Source organism: Manis javanica, chromosome 1 (genome assembly GCF_040802235.1).
Source record: "Manis javanica isolate MJ-LG chromosome 1, MJ_LKY, whole genome shotgun sequence".
Lineage (NCBI taxonomy): Eukaryota > Metazoa > Chordata > Mammalia > Pholidota > Manidae > Manis > Manis javanica.
In genome coordinates this window covers 27,374,057-27,386,756 of record NC_133156.1, presented here as the reverse complement: position 1 = coordinate 27,386,756, position 12,700 = coordinate 27,374,057, and the positions used below count along the sequence as shown (strand labels likewise).

The following is a 12,700-nucleotide window of genomic DNA, read 5'->3' as shown; positions in this document are numbered from 1 at the left end:
ACTAAAGCAAAACAAAAGAAGGAAAACCAACTATACACAAAATCTGTCACAGGTTACACAAAAAGTACAGATTATGACATCTAATAAAAAAGTGTGGAGGAAGAAGAAAAGAAGAAGAAGGAAAAGGAGGAGAAGGAGAAGGAAGGGGAGGGGGGGGGGGGGGGGGGGAGGAGGAGGAGGAGGAGGAGGAGAAGAAGAAGAAGAAGAAGAAAGAAGAAGAAGAAGAAAAGTACCTTTACATTGTGTTTGAAAGACTAATCAGCATTTTACAATAGACTGTTACATAGTAAGGAAGTTATCCTTGAGCATTTTGTGACCACAAAACTAAGGCCTACAAGAGATACACACAAAAAATATATTATTAAAAAAAGAGAAATACAATCATAACATTAAAGAAAACCATCAACAACAACAGAAGAGTTTAAGAGAGGAAAGAACACAGAGGAGCTATGAAAAAGTTAGAAAACAATAAATCAATAATCACCTTAGATGTAAATGGAATGAATGGACCAATCAAAAGACAAAATGGATAAAAAACAAGACTCATCACATATGCACCCCTATGTTTATCACAGCACTATTTACAATAGCTAAGGAATGGAAGCAACTTAAGTGTCCATCAGTAGATTAATGGATAAAGAAGATGTGGTACATATACACAATGGACTACTACTCAGCCATAAGAAGAAAACAAATCCTACCATTTGCAACAACATGGATGGAGCTAGAGGGTATTATGCTCAGTGAAATAAGCCAGGTGGAGAGAGACAAGTATCAAATGATTTCACTCATCTGTGGAGTATAAGAACAAAGAAAAAACTGAAGGAACAAAACAGCAGCAGACTCACAGACTCCAAGAATGGACTAACAATTACCAAAGGGAAAGGAACTGGGGAGGATGGGTGGAAAGGTAGGGATAAGGGGGGGAAGAAGAAAGGGGGTATTAAGATTAGCATGCATGGGGGGGAGGGAGAAAGGGGAGGGAGGGCTGTACAACACAGAGAGGACAAGTAGTGATTCTACAACATTTTGCTATGCTGATGGACAGTGACTGTAATGTGGTTTTTAGGGGGGACTTGGTGCAGGGGAGAGCATAGTAAACATAGTATTCTTCATGTAAGTGTAGATTAAAGATTAAAAAAAAAAGAAAGAAAGAAAGGGGGATTACTCCTTGATAGGATAAAACTATTGGTAAATCAAAGATTAACGCATGCTTTAAATATCCTTAATTTTGATCACTTAAAGGGGGTCAGATAATCGGCTATGGACGTACTCTTTTCTGATAATATTCCTTTCTCTTAATAAAAATAAAAAAATAAAAATAAAAAAAAAGCAGTTCCTGTGTGCTGACCTCCAATGAGTTCTACACAGTGGTATAGAGGGCATGTCAAAGTGTGGGCAAAGGGTCTGTTTTTATGCAGAAGATCGAGGCCTAGCTTGGATACCCAGAAAATGAACTAAGATACGATACGAGGAGGAGCTTCTGGCATCTGCACTCGCTGGAGGACTTGTGCCAGGGGATGATAATCAAAAAGCCTCCACAGGGATCCAGGCGATGCTGCGGTTGTGGTTGCGTCCATTCCACCGTTTCCTGGACTTGCCACTGGAATGAGGAGGGAGATGTCTAGGCTGGCATGTGCATACAGTGAGACAACGAATTTGAGTGGATCTGTACTGTTGGAACTCAACCAGGAGTTGGGAGGGGTGCAAGTTGTAGCGTTCCAAAATCTTATGACTATAGACTATCTACGGTTAAAAGAACATACGGGATGTGAACAGATCCCAGAAATGGGTTGCTTTAATTTGTCTGATTTCTCTCAGACTGTTCAAGTACAGTTGGACAATATCCATCATATCATAGACAAATTTTCACAAATGTCTAGGGTGCCTAACTGGTTTTCTTGGCTTCACTGGAGATGGCTGGTAATTATAGATTTGCTTAGTTTATGTCACCGTATTCCTATTATGTTAATATGAGTGCGCAAGTTAGTTAGTAGTTTAAAACCTGCTTAAGGTACGCTACAAGAAAATATGTCAAAGAAATAATCAATCCTCCCATGTTTTCTTCCATATGCTACCTCTATAGCTTTTCTTCTTCCTTCCTAATTACAACCCTTAAATAGAATTCATGCCTCATATTGAATTTACCGAGCATCATAATTCCTCCAGGTGGTGAAGATACCTCGAGACAAGTGCTGGGCATAGAAGCCACAGGGCATAAATCTGCAAAGAAGTAAAAAGCTAAGCTTTTCAAACAATATGGCTTTTCTCTCACTTACCAACTTTACATTTCCCTGTATGGCCCCGGAAGATGACTGGTTAGCCAGAGACGGGTAAGATTCCTCAAGGGAGTAACAACCTAAGACAGGCACAGTTGCAGGGGGGCCATCAGGTGAGAAATTGGGGAACAACAGTGGTGAAGCTTAGAACCTCTCCTCCCCCTGTTTTGAGAGAAAGCTTCTGCATCTGTGGATGTTTTATTGCCCTTGTCTAGCTTGGATTAGGACATAGTCTACAGGCACACACATGATCATCTACAATTGCTCTCTTTCAACACTAAACTATGTTTTCTACCTTTATCTTGCATCTACCTACCACTTCAGCATTTTATTAAAAATAAAAATAAAAATAATAATAATAATAAAGGGAGAAATGTAGGATCCACATATAAACCAAGTATAAAAATCAAACGAAGATTCATATTTGACCTGATTGTTTATAGTTCATAATGCATGATCAAAACTGAAAGTTTCTGTGATGAATGCCCTTGTACTGTTCACCATGTAAGAACTTATTCACTATGTAAGAATTCGTTCACCATGTAAGAACTTGTTCGTTATGCTTCAGAAGATGGAGACTGACAAGAATTAGGCTTGAGATGGATTAATGATTGTGCACTGAGCATTGACCCCCCTATACAGAATTTTATTGTTGTTAATGACCATTTGATCAATAAATATGAGAGATGCCCTCTCAAAAAAAAAAAAAAAAAAGAACCTGTCTGACAGGTTTCTCTACTGCGAAATTGCTCTTTTTCCTTTGTTATTAATAAATATTTTGTGGGGAGATAAAAAATAAATAAATAAATAAAAACTATTCAGTAAAAAAAAAAAAGAAGATGTGGTACATATACACAATGGAATATTATTCAGCCATAAGAAGAAAACAAATCCTACAATTTACAACAACATGGACAGAGCTAGAGGGTATTATGCTCAGTGAAATAAGCCAGGTGGAGAAAGACAAGTACCAAATGATTTCACTCATCTGTGGAGCATAAGAACAAAGAAAAAACTGAAGAACAAAACAGCAGCAGACTCACAGAACCCAAGAATGGACTAACAATTACCAAAGGGAAAGGGACAGGGGAGGATGGGTGGGAAGGGAGGGATAAGGGGGAAAAGGGGGCATTACAATTAGCACTCATAATGTAGTGGGAGGGGGACATAGGAAAGGTAGTATATACAGAGAAGACAAGTAATGATTCTATAGCATCTCACTATGCTGATGGATGACTGTAATGGGGTATGTGGAGGGGACTTGATAATAGGGGAAGTCTAGTAATCATAATGTTGTTCAAGTAATTGTATATTAATGATACCAAAAACAAAAAAACAAAAAAACAAGACTCATCTATATGCTGCCTACAAGAGACTCATTTCAGATCCAAAGACATACACAGACTAAAAGTGAAGGGATGGAAAAAGATATTTCATTCAAACAATAGGGAGAAAAAAGCAGGAGTAGCAGTACTTGTATCAGACAAGATAAATTTCAAAACAAAGAAAGGAACAAGAGACAAAGGACATTACATAATGATAAAGGGTCAGTCTAACAACAGGATATAACCATTATAGATATCTATGCACTCAACATAGGAGCACCTAAATATGTAACACAAATACTAGCAGAACTAAAAGGGAAAATAGATTGTAGCACATTCATTTTAGGAGACTTTAACACACCATTCACATCAGTAGATAGATCAACCAGACATAAAATAAATATGGAAACAGGCACTGAACAATACTACATTAGATAAGATGGGCTTAACAGATATCTACAGAACATTCTACCCAAAAGCAACAGGATACACTTTTTTCTCAAGTGTATATGGAACATTCTCCAGAATATATCACATACTAGGCCACAGGAAGAGCCTCAATAAATTCAAAACATTGAAATTGTATCAAGTGCCTTCTCAGACCACACAGCTATGAAACTAGAAATAAATTACAAAAAGAAAAGAAAAAAGCCCAAAAACACATGGAGGAATCATGCTTCTAAGTAATCAATGAATCAATGAACAAAGTAAAACAGAAAGCAAGCAATACATGGAGACAAATGAAAACAAAATCAACAGCTCAAAATATGTGGGATGTGGCAAAGGCAGTTCTAAGAGGAAAGTACAAAGCAGTACAGGCTTATCTCAAAAAACAAGAACAATCCCAAATAAATAGTCTAAAATAACAAAGAAACTAGAAAAAAAAAACAAATGAATCCCAAAGTTAGTAGAAAGAGGTACATAATAAAGATCAGAGCAGGAATAAATAAAATAGAAAAGAATAAAACAATGGAAAAAAATCAATGCAACCAGGAGCTAGTTCTTTGAGAAAGTAAACAAAATAGATAAACCTTTAACCAGACTTATCAAGAAAAAAAGAGACTATACACACATAAACACACCAGAAACAAAGAAGGAATAATCACAACAGAGAACATAGAAATGCAAAGAATTATAAGAGAATACTATGAAAAACTACATACCAATAAATTGGGCAACCTAGAAGAAATGGACAACTTTCTAGAAAAATACTATCTACCAAGACTGACCCAGGAAGAAACAGAAAATCTGAACAGACCAATTACCAGCAATGAAATCAAATTGGTAACCAAAAACCCCCAAAAACAAAGTCTCAGGTACAGATGGTTTCACAGCTAAATTCTAATAAACATTTGAAGAAGAGCTAATGCCCATCCTTCTTAAAGTATTCCAAAAGGTAGGAGAGAATACTTCCAAACTCACTCTATGAGGCCAGCATCATTCTAATACCAAGACCAGAGAAAGACAACACAAAAAAATTATAGACCAATATCCCTGATGAACATAGATTCCAAAATCCTCAACAAAATATTAGCAAACTGAGTTTAAAAACACATCAAAAAGATCATCCATTATGATTAAGTGGGATTTATTCCAGGGATGCAAGGATGGTACAATATTTATAAATCAATAAATATCACACACTATGTTAACAAAAAGAATTAAAACCATACAATCATCTCAACAGATGCTGAAAAAGCATTTGACAAAATTCAACATCTATTCATGATAAAAACTCTCAACAAAATGGGTACAGTAGGTATGTACCTCAACATAATAAAGGCTATATACAACAAACTAACAGCCAACACCATACTTAATAGTGGAAAGCTGAGATCAGGAACAAGATAAGGGTGCCCACTCTCACCACTCTTATTCAATACACTACTGAAGGTCCTAGCTATGGCAATCAGATGACACAAAGAGATAAAAGGCATCCAAAATGGCAAGGAAGAAGTTAAACTCCCACTATTTGCAGATAACATGATATTATACATAGAAAACCCTGAAGACTCCACCAAAAAACTATTATAACTAGTAACTGAATTCAGCAATATTACAGGATAAAAAATTAATACACAGAAATCTATTGTATTGCTATAACAGAAAACTAGCAGAAAAAGAAATCAAGAAAAATAATCCCATTTACAATTGCATCAAAAAGAATAAAATACCTAGAAATTAACCAAACCAAGGAGTTGAAAGACCTTTACTCTTTAAACTATAAGATACTCATGAGAGATATTAAAGACACCAATAAATGGAAATCTATCCCATGCTCATGGATAGGAAGAATTAATAGTCCCAAAGCAATTTACAGATTCAATGCAATCCCTATCAAAATACCAACATTATTCTTCAGCGATCTAGAACAAATAATTCTAAAATTCATATCGAGCCACAAAAGACCCCAAATAGTCAAAGCAATATTGAGAAAGAAGAACAAAGCTGGGGGGATTATGCTCCCTGACTTCAAGCTCTATTAACATAGCCACAGTAATCAAAACAATTTGGTACTGGCACAAGAACAGACCCAGAGATCAATGGAGCAGAAAAGAGCCCAGATATAAACCATATATATACATATATGGTCAATTAATATATGATAAAGGAGTTATGAATATACAATGGGGAAAAGACAGCCTCTTCAACAACTGATGTTGCAAAACTGGACAGCTACATGTAATAGAATGAAACTGGATTACTGTCTAACTCCATATACAGAAGTAAACTCAAAATGGATCAAAGATCTGAATGTAAGTCATGGAACCATAAAACTCTTAGAAGAAAACAAAGGCAAAAATCTCTTGAATATAAGCATGAGCAATTTTTTCCTGGACACACCTCCTTGGGCAAGAGAAATCAAATAAAAAATGAACAAGTGGGACTACATCAAACTAAAGAGCTTCTATACAGCAAAGGACACCATCAGTAGAACAAAAAGTCATCATACAGTATGGGAGAACATATTCATAAATGACTCATCTGATAAGAGGTTAACATCCAAAATATATAAAGAACAAATACACCTCAACACCCAAATAACCTGATTAAAAAATGGGCAGAGGACCTGAACAGATGCTTCTCCAAAGAAGAAATACAAATGGCCAACAGGCAAATGTAAAGATGCTCCACATTACTAATCATCAGGGAAATTCAAATCAAAACCACTATGGGAAATCACCATACACCAGTTAGAATGGCCACTATCCAAAACACAAGAAATAACAAATGTTGGTAAGGATGAGGAGAAACAGGAACCCTCCTACACTGTTGGTGGGAATGTAAATTTGTGCAAACCCTGTGGAAAGCTGTTGCAGCTGGAGACTGAAAATGAGAAACCGAGTAGGAATGAGGTTTAATGTGGAGGGCTTAGACTTCCTTGGAGACTAAGCAACGAGTCAGTGTGCCCCTGCGTCTTTATTAGGTTACAGCAAGCAGTAAAACAATCATTGGCTAATAATTATTGAATGTACTTTCTCAGTGAATCAACCAACCACGAACTAGATATGTTTTTTTTATGTTCCTACTGTGTTAAATCAAGTCATCCGGTTAGTGAGTTTCACAGCATGTTCCTTGTCGGTGTTTGCCGCAGGATCACAGGAACCGTTTGCAGCTCCTGTTGCACACTGGTCATAACTCACACCAGATTTCAGGAATTAACACTTTGTTCTTTCTATTAATCAAACTTGAGCAGTGAATATATTGTTCTTTTCTTTTAGATTACTTTGGTTATAAATCAAACTTAAGCAGAAACTAAACAACAGCAAAGTTAATTGCTGGGGTGTCTACAGAAAGCAGTATGGAGGTTCCTCAAAAAACTAAAAATAATTTCTCAATCACAATAAAAGTTGATCACGGGAACTGTTGAACCACAGTGAAGCACATTTGAAACCAACACAAGATTGTATACTAACAACACTTTGATTTTTAAAAAAAGCTAAAAGTAGAAATACCATTTGTTTGAGTAATCCACTCCTAGGAATTTACCTGAAAAGAAAATCCCTGATTTGAAAAGATATATGCACCCCTATGTTTATTGCCACACTATGTACAATAGCCAAGATATGGAAACTATCTAAGTGTCCATCAACAGATGAGTGGATAAAAGAAGATGCAGTACATATACACAATGGAATATTATTCAGTTATAAAAAGAAAAGAAATTCTGCTATTTGCAACAACATGGGTGGACCTAGAGGGTATTATGCTCAGTGAAATAAGCAAGATAGAGAAAGACAAATAGCATATGATTTCACTTATTTGCAGAATATAAAAACAAAGCAAAACAGAAGGAACAAAATAGCAGTAGAGTCACAGACACTGAGAAGAAACTGGTAGTTACCAAGGGGGATAAGAGGGCACAATAATTTTCAGTTACACTATAAACTGGTCATGGGGTGGTTGTACAGCATGGAGAATATAGTTACTGATTTTGTAACATCTTTCTACACTGATAGAAATAGCACTAAGGAGGTGAGGATTTGATGATGTGGGTAACTGTTGAACCGCTGTGTTCAACATGAGATTGTATATCAACAATCCTTTCTTAAAAAAAAAAAGGTATTACTCCACAGTGAGACATTAGTAACTCAAATAAGCAGTAAATACAAAGAAGAAACAGAAAACATAGTAGAGACATTGCTATACCTGAAGAAGAATCAGTTATAACTAAGTGGAATTTGATTAGATTCATTAGAAAACTGTATGCAAAAGGAAACCATACACTGCCGGTAAATATTAATATTTAACCAATTCACGTGAAATATAGGTTTTAAACAGAATATTTAGTTTAAGATACACCAGGATTACAGTAGTTTATGGTGACATGGTTATTATAAAGCTATGTTTATAAAATGTATTAAGAATGTGTATTTGGGAAATAGTCTTTTCTTGAAGACAGCCTTCTAATAGATGCAGTAAATGGCATATATATTTTGATTTCTGATTTTGGTTTAATATGGTTCTTTATTTTTAAATGTATGAAATTTCATAGCTAGGTAGTTGTAAAAATATTTTGCTTAATACATAATTTTTTAAATAATGTTTTATAACTTAATTGTACCTTTTATCTTGCTATAAATTGTATGAAAATGAAGATTATTAATCAGGAAAATCAAATGCATCCTCTTGGAAAACAAATCAATCTTACTTCAAAGGACTTTAAGAAAATATATATTGTGTCAGTATCATTCAATTGAACAGACTTGTCAACCACCATCCAAATTATTTGACATGAAATGATTATATTTATTATGATTATATAACTGATTATATTTATTAATGATTATGATTATATTTATTATGGATTGTAATTCAAAAATACAATACCACTTATTGAAAAAATTAAATCATTACTTAATATCATTATTGAAGTTCCTACTTAAATTTTCACCTTTGTCTCTTGACATTTTCAATAGATACATGTTAATCAGGATGAAAATACGGTTCACAGATGAAATTTGTTTATTTCTTAATTTTATAGCAGAAAATGTGATTTGTCTTTGTAAAGGTTCCACGCACACATGAGAAAAAAAGGGTATTTTGCTGTTGTTTGGTAGACTATTCTATTTCTGTCAAATAGGTCAAGGAAGTTGAGTGCTTTATTTAATTCTACTGTATTCTCACAGTTTTTTTTCTATGTGCTTTATCAGTTACTAGATTAGTGTTGAAATCTATGTAATTGTGGATTTGCTTATTTCTCCTTTCAGGTCTATCAGTTTTTCATTATGTATTTGGAAACCGATATTTGGTGCATAAAAATTTAGTATTGTTTCATTTTCTTGATAAATTGACCCCTTTATCATTATGAAATGATCCTTTTTATCCTTGGTATATTTTATGCTCTGAAATCTAATTTGTCTGATATTAACATACCTAACCCTTCTTTAGATCACTGGTATGTTCATATGGTATATTTTTTTCATTCTTTACTTTAAATCAGTTTGTTGTTTTATTTTTTTATTTTTTTATCATTAATCTACAATAACATGAAGAACATTATGTTTACTAGGGTCCCCCCTTCACTTGACTTCACCAAGTCCCCTTCCCACAAATTCCATTATAGTCACTGTCCATCAGCATAGTAAGATGTTGAAGAATCACTATTTGTCTTCTCTGTGTTGCACAGCCCTCCCCATGCCCCCTCCCACATTATACTGATCGTAATATATGCTACTTGTAATATCCCCTTTCTTTTTCCCTGCCCTTATCCCTCCCTTCCCTCCCATCCACCTCATTCCCTTTCCCTTTGGTAACTGTTAGTCCATTCTTGGCTTCTGTGATTCTGCTGCTGTTTTGTTCCTTCAGTTTTTCTTTGTTCTTATACTCCACATATGAGTGAAATCATTTGGTATTTCTCTTCCTCCGCCTGACTTATTTCACTAAGCGTAATACCCTCTAGCTCCATCCATGTTGTTGCAAATGGTAGGATTTGTTTTCTTCTTATGGCTGAGTAATATTCCATTGTGTATATGTACCACTTCTGCTTTATCCATTCATCTACTGATGGACACTTAGGTTGCTTCCATTTCTTGGCTATAGTAAATAGTGCTGCAATAAACATAGGGGTGCATCTGTCCTTTTCAAAAATTTAAATTCCTAAGAATGGAATTCCTGGGTAAAATGGTATTTCTATTTTGAGCTTTTTGAGGAACCTCCCTACTGCTTTCCACAATGGTTGAATTAACTGACATTCCCACCAGCAGTGTAGGAGGGTTCCCCTTTCTCCACAACCTTGCCAACATTTGTTGTTGTTTGTCTTTTGAATGGTAGCCATCCTTACTGCTGTGAGGTGATATCTCATTGTGGTTTTAATTTGCATTTCTCTGATAAATAGCAATGTGGAGCATCCTTTCATGTGTCTGTTCGCCATCTGAATTTCTTCTTTGGAGAACTGTCTGTTTAGCTCTTCTGCCCATATTTTAATTGGATTATTTGCTTTTTGTTTGTTGAGGTGCATGAACTCTTTATATATTTTGGATGTCAACCCTTTATTGGATCTGTCATTTATGAATATATTCTCCTATATTGTAGGGTACCTTTTTGTTCTGTTGATGGTGTCCTTTGCTGTACAGAAGTTTTTCAGCTTGATACAGTCTCACTTGTTCATTTTTGCCTTTGTTTCCCTTGCCCAGGGAAATACATTCATGAAGGAGTCACTCATGTTTATGTCCAAGAGATTTTTGCCTATGTTTTTTTCTAAGAGTTTTATGGTTTCGTGACTTACATTCAGGTCTTTGATCCATTTCGAATTTACTTTTGTGTATGGGGTTAGACAATGATCCAGTTTTATTCTCTTACATGTAGCTGTCTAGTTTTGCCAACACCAACTGTTGAAGAGGCTGTCATTTCCCCATTGTAAGTCCATGGCTCCTTTATCATATATTAATTGACCATATATGTTTGGGTTAATGTCTGGAGTCTCTATTGTGTTCCACCAGTCTGCGGTTCTGTTCTTGTGCCAGTACCAAATTGTCTTGATTGCTGTGGCTTTGTAGTAGAGCTTGAAGTTGGGGAGCAAGATCCCCCCCACTTTATTCTTCCTTCTCAGGATTGCTTTGGCTATTCAGTGTCTTTGGTGTTTCATATGAATTTTGAACTATTTGTTCCAGTTCATTGAAGAATCATAGTATTCTCTAATAATTCTTTGTATTTCTGTGGGGTCCGTCGTGATTTTTCCTTAATCATTTCTGATTCTGTTGATGTGTGTTGATTCTCTTTTTCTCTTAATAAGTCTGGCTAGAGGCTTATCTATTTTATTTTCTCAAAGAACCAGTTCTTGGTTTCACTGATTTTTTTCTATTGTTTTATTCTTCTCAATTTTATTTATTTCTTCTCTGATCTTTATTATGTCCCTCTTTCTTCTGACTTTAGGCCTCATTTGTTCTTCTTTTTCCAATTTCAATAATTGTGACATTAGACTATTCATTTGGGATTGTTCTTCCTTATTTCAGTGTGCCTGGATTGCTATATACTTTCCTCTTAAGACTGCTTTTGCTGCATCCCCCAGAAGTTGAGGCTTTGTGTTGTTGTTGTCATTTGTTTCCATATATTGCTTGATCTCTATATTAATTTGGTCATTGATCCATTGATTATTTAGGGGCATGTTGTTAAGCCTCCATGTGTTTGTGGGCCTTTTTGCTTTCTTTGTACAACTTAGTTCTACTTTTATACCTCTGTGGTCTGAGAAGTTGGTTGGTAGGATTTCAATCTTTTGGAATTTACTGAGGCTCTTTTTATGGCCTAGTATGTGGTCTATTCTGGGGAATGTTCCATGTGCACTTGAGAAGAATGTATATCCTGTTGCTTTTGGATGTAGAGTTCTATAGATGTCTATTAGGTCCATCTGTTCTAGTGTGTAGTGTGTTGTTCAGTGCCTCTGTGTCCTTACTTATATTCTGTCTGGTGGGTCTAGCCTTTGGAGTGAGTGGCATGTTGAAGTCTCCTAAAATGAATGCATTGCATTCTATTTCTCCCTTTAGTTCTGTTAGTATTTGTTTCACATATATTGATGCTCCTGTATTGGGTGCATATATTTAGAATGGTTATATCCTCTTGTTGGAGTGAGCCCTTTATCATTATGTAATGTCCTTCTTTATCTCTTGTTACTTTCTTTGTTTTGAAGTCAATTTTGTCTGATACTAGTACTACAACACCTGCTTTTTTCTCCCTGTTGTTTGCATGAAATATCTTTTTTCATCTGTTGACTTTTAGTCTGTGCATGTCTTTGGGTTTGAGGTGAGTCTCTTGTGAGCAGCATATTGATGGGTCTTGCTTTTTTATCCATTCTATTACTCTGTGTCTTTTGATTGGTGCATTCAGTCCATTTACATTTAGGGTGATTATTGAAAGATATGTACTTATTGCCATTGCAGGCTTTAGATTTCTGGTTACCAAAGGTTCAAGGTTAGCTTCTTTAGTATCTTACTGTCTAACTTAACTTGCTTATTGAGCTATTATAAACAGTGTGTGGTGATTCTTTATTTCTCTCCCTTCTTATTCCTCCTCCATTCTTTATGTGTTGGTTGTTTTATTCTGTACTCTTTTGTGTTTCCTTTAACTGCTTTTGTGGGTAGTTGATCTTATTTTTTGCCT

General features: G+C 35.3%; 2 protein-coding genes across 8 annotated transcripts in view; one reads left to right on the top strand and one right to left on the bottom strand.

Annotated features, from left to right (window-relative positions):
• ZNF300 (zinc finger protein 300) overlaps positions 1-12,700 on the bottom strand; it is a 141,682-nt gene that overhangs the window by 50,792 nt on the left and 78,190 nt on the right. The gene's annotated exons all lie outside the window — the stretch shown is intronic.
• Positions 1-12,700, top strand: part of SMIM3 (small integral membrane protein 3) — a 102,856-nt gene that overhangs the window by 46,987 nt on the left and 43,169 nt on the right. The window lies entirely within an intron of this gene.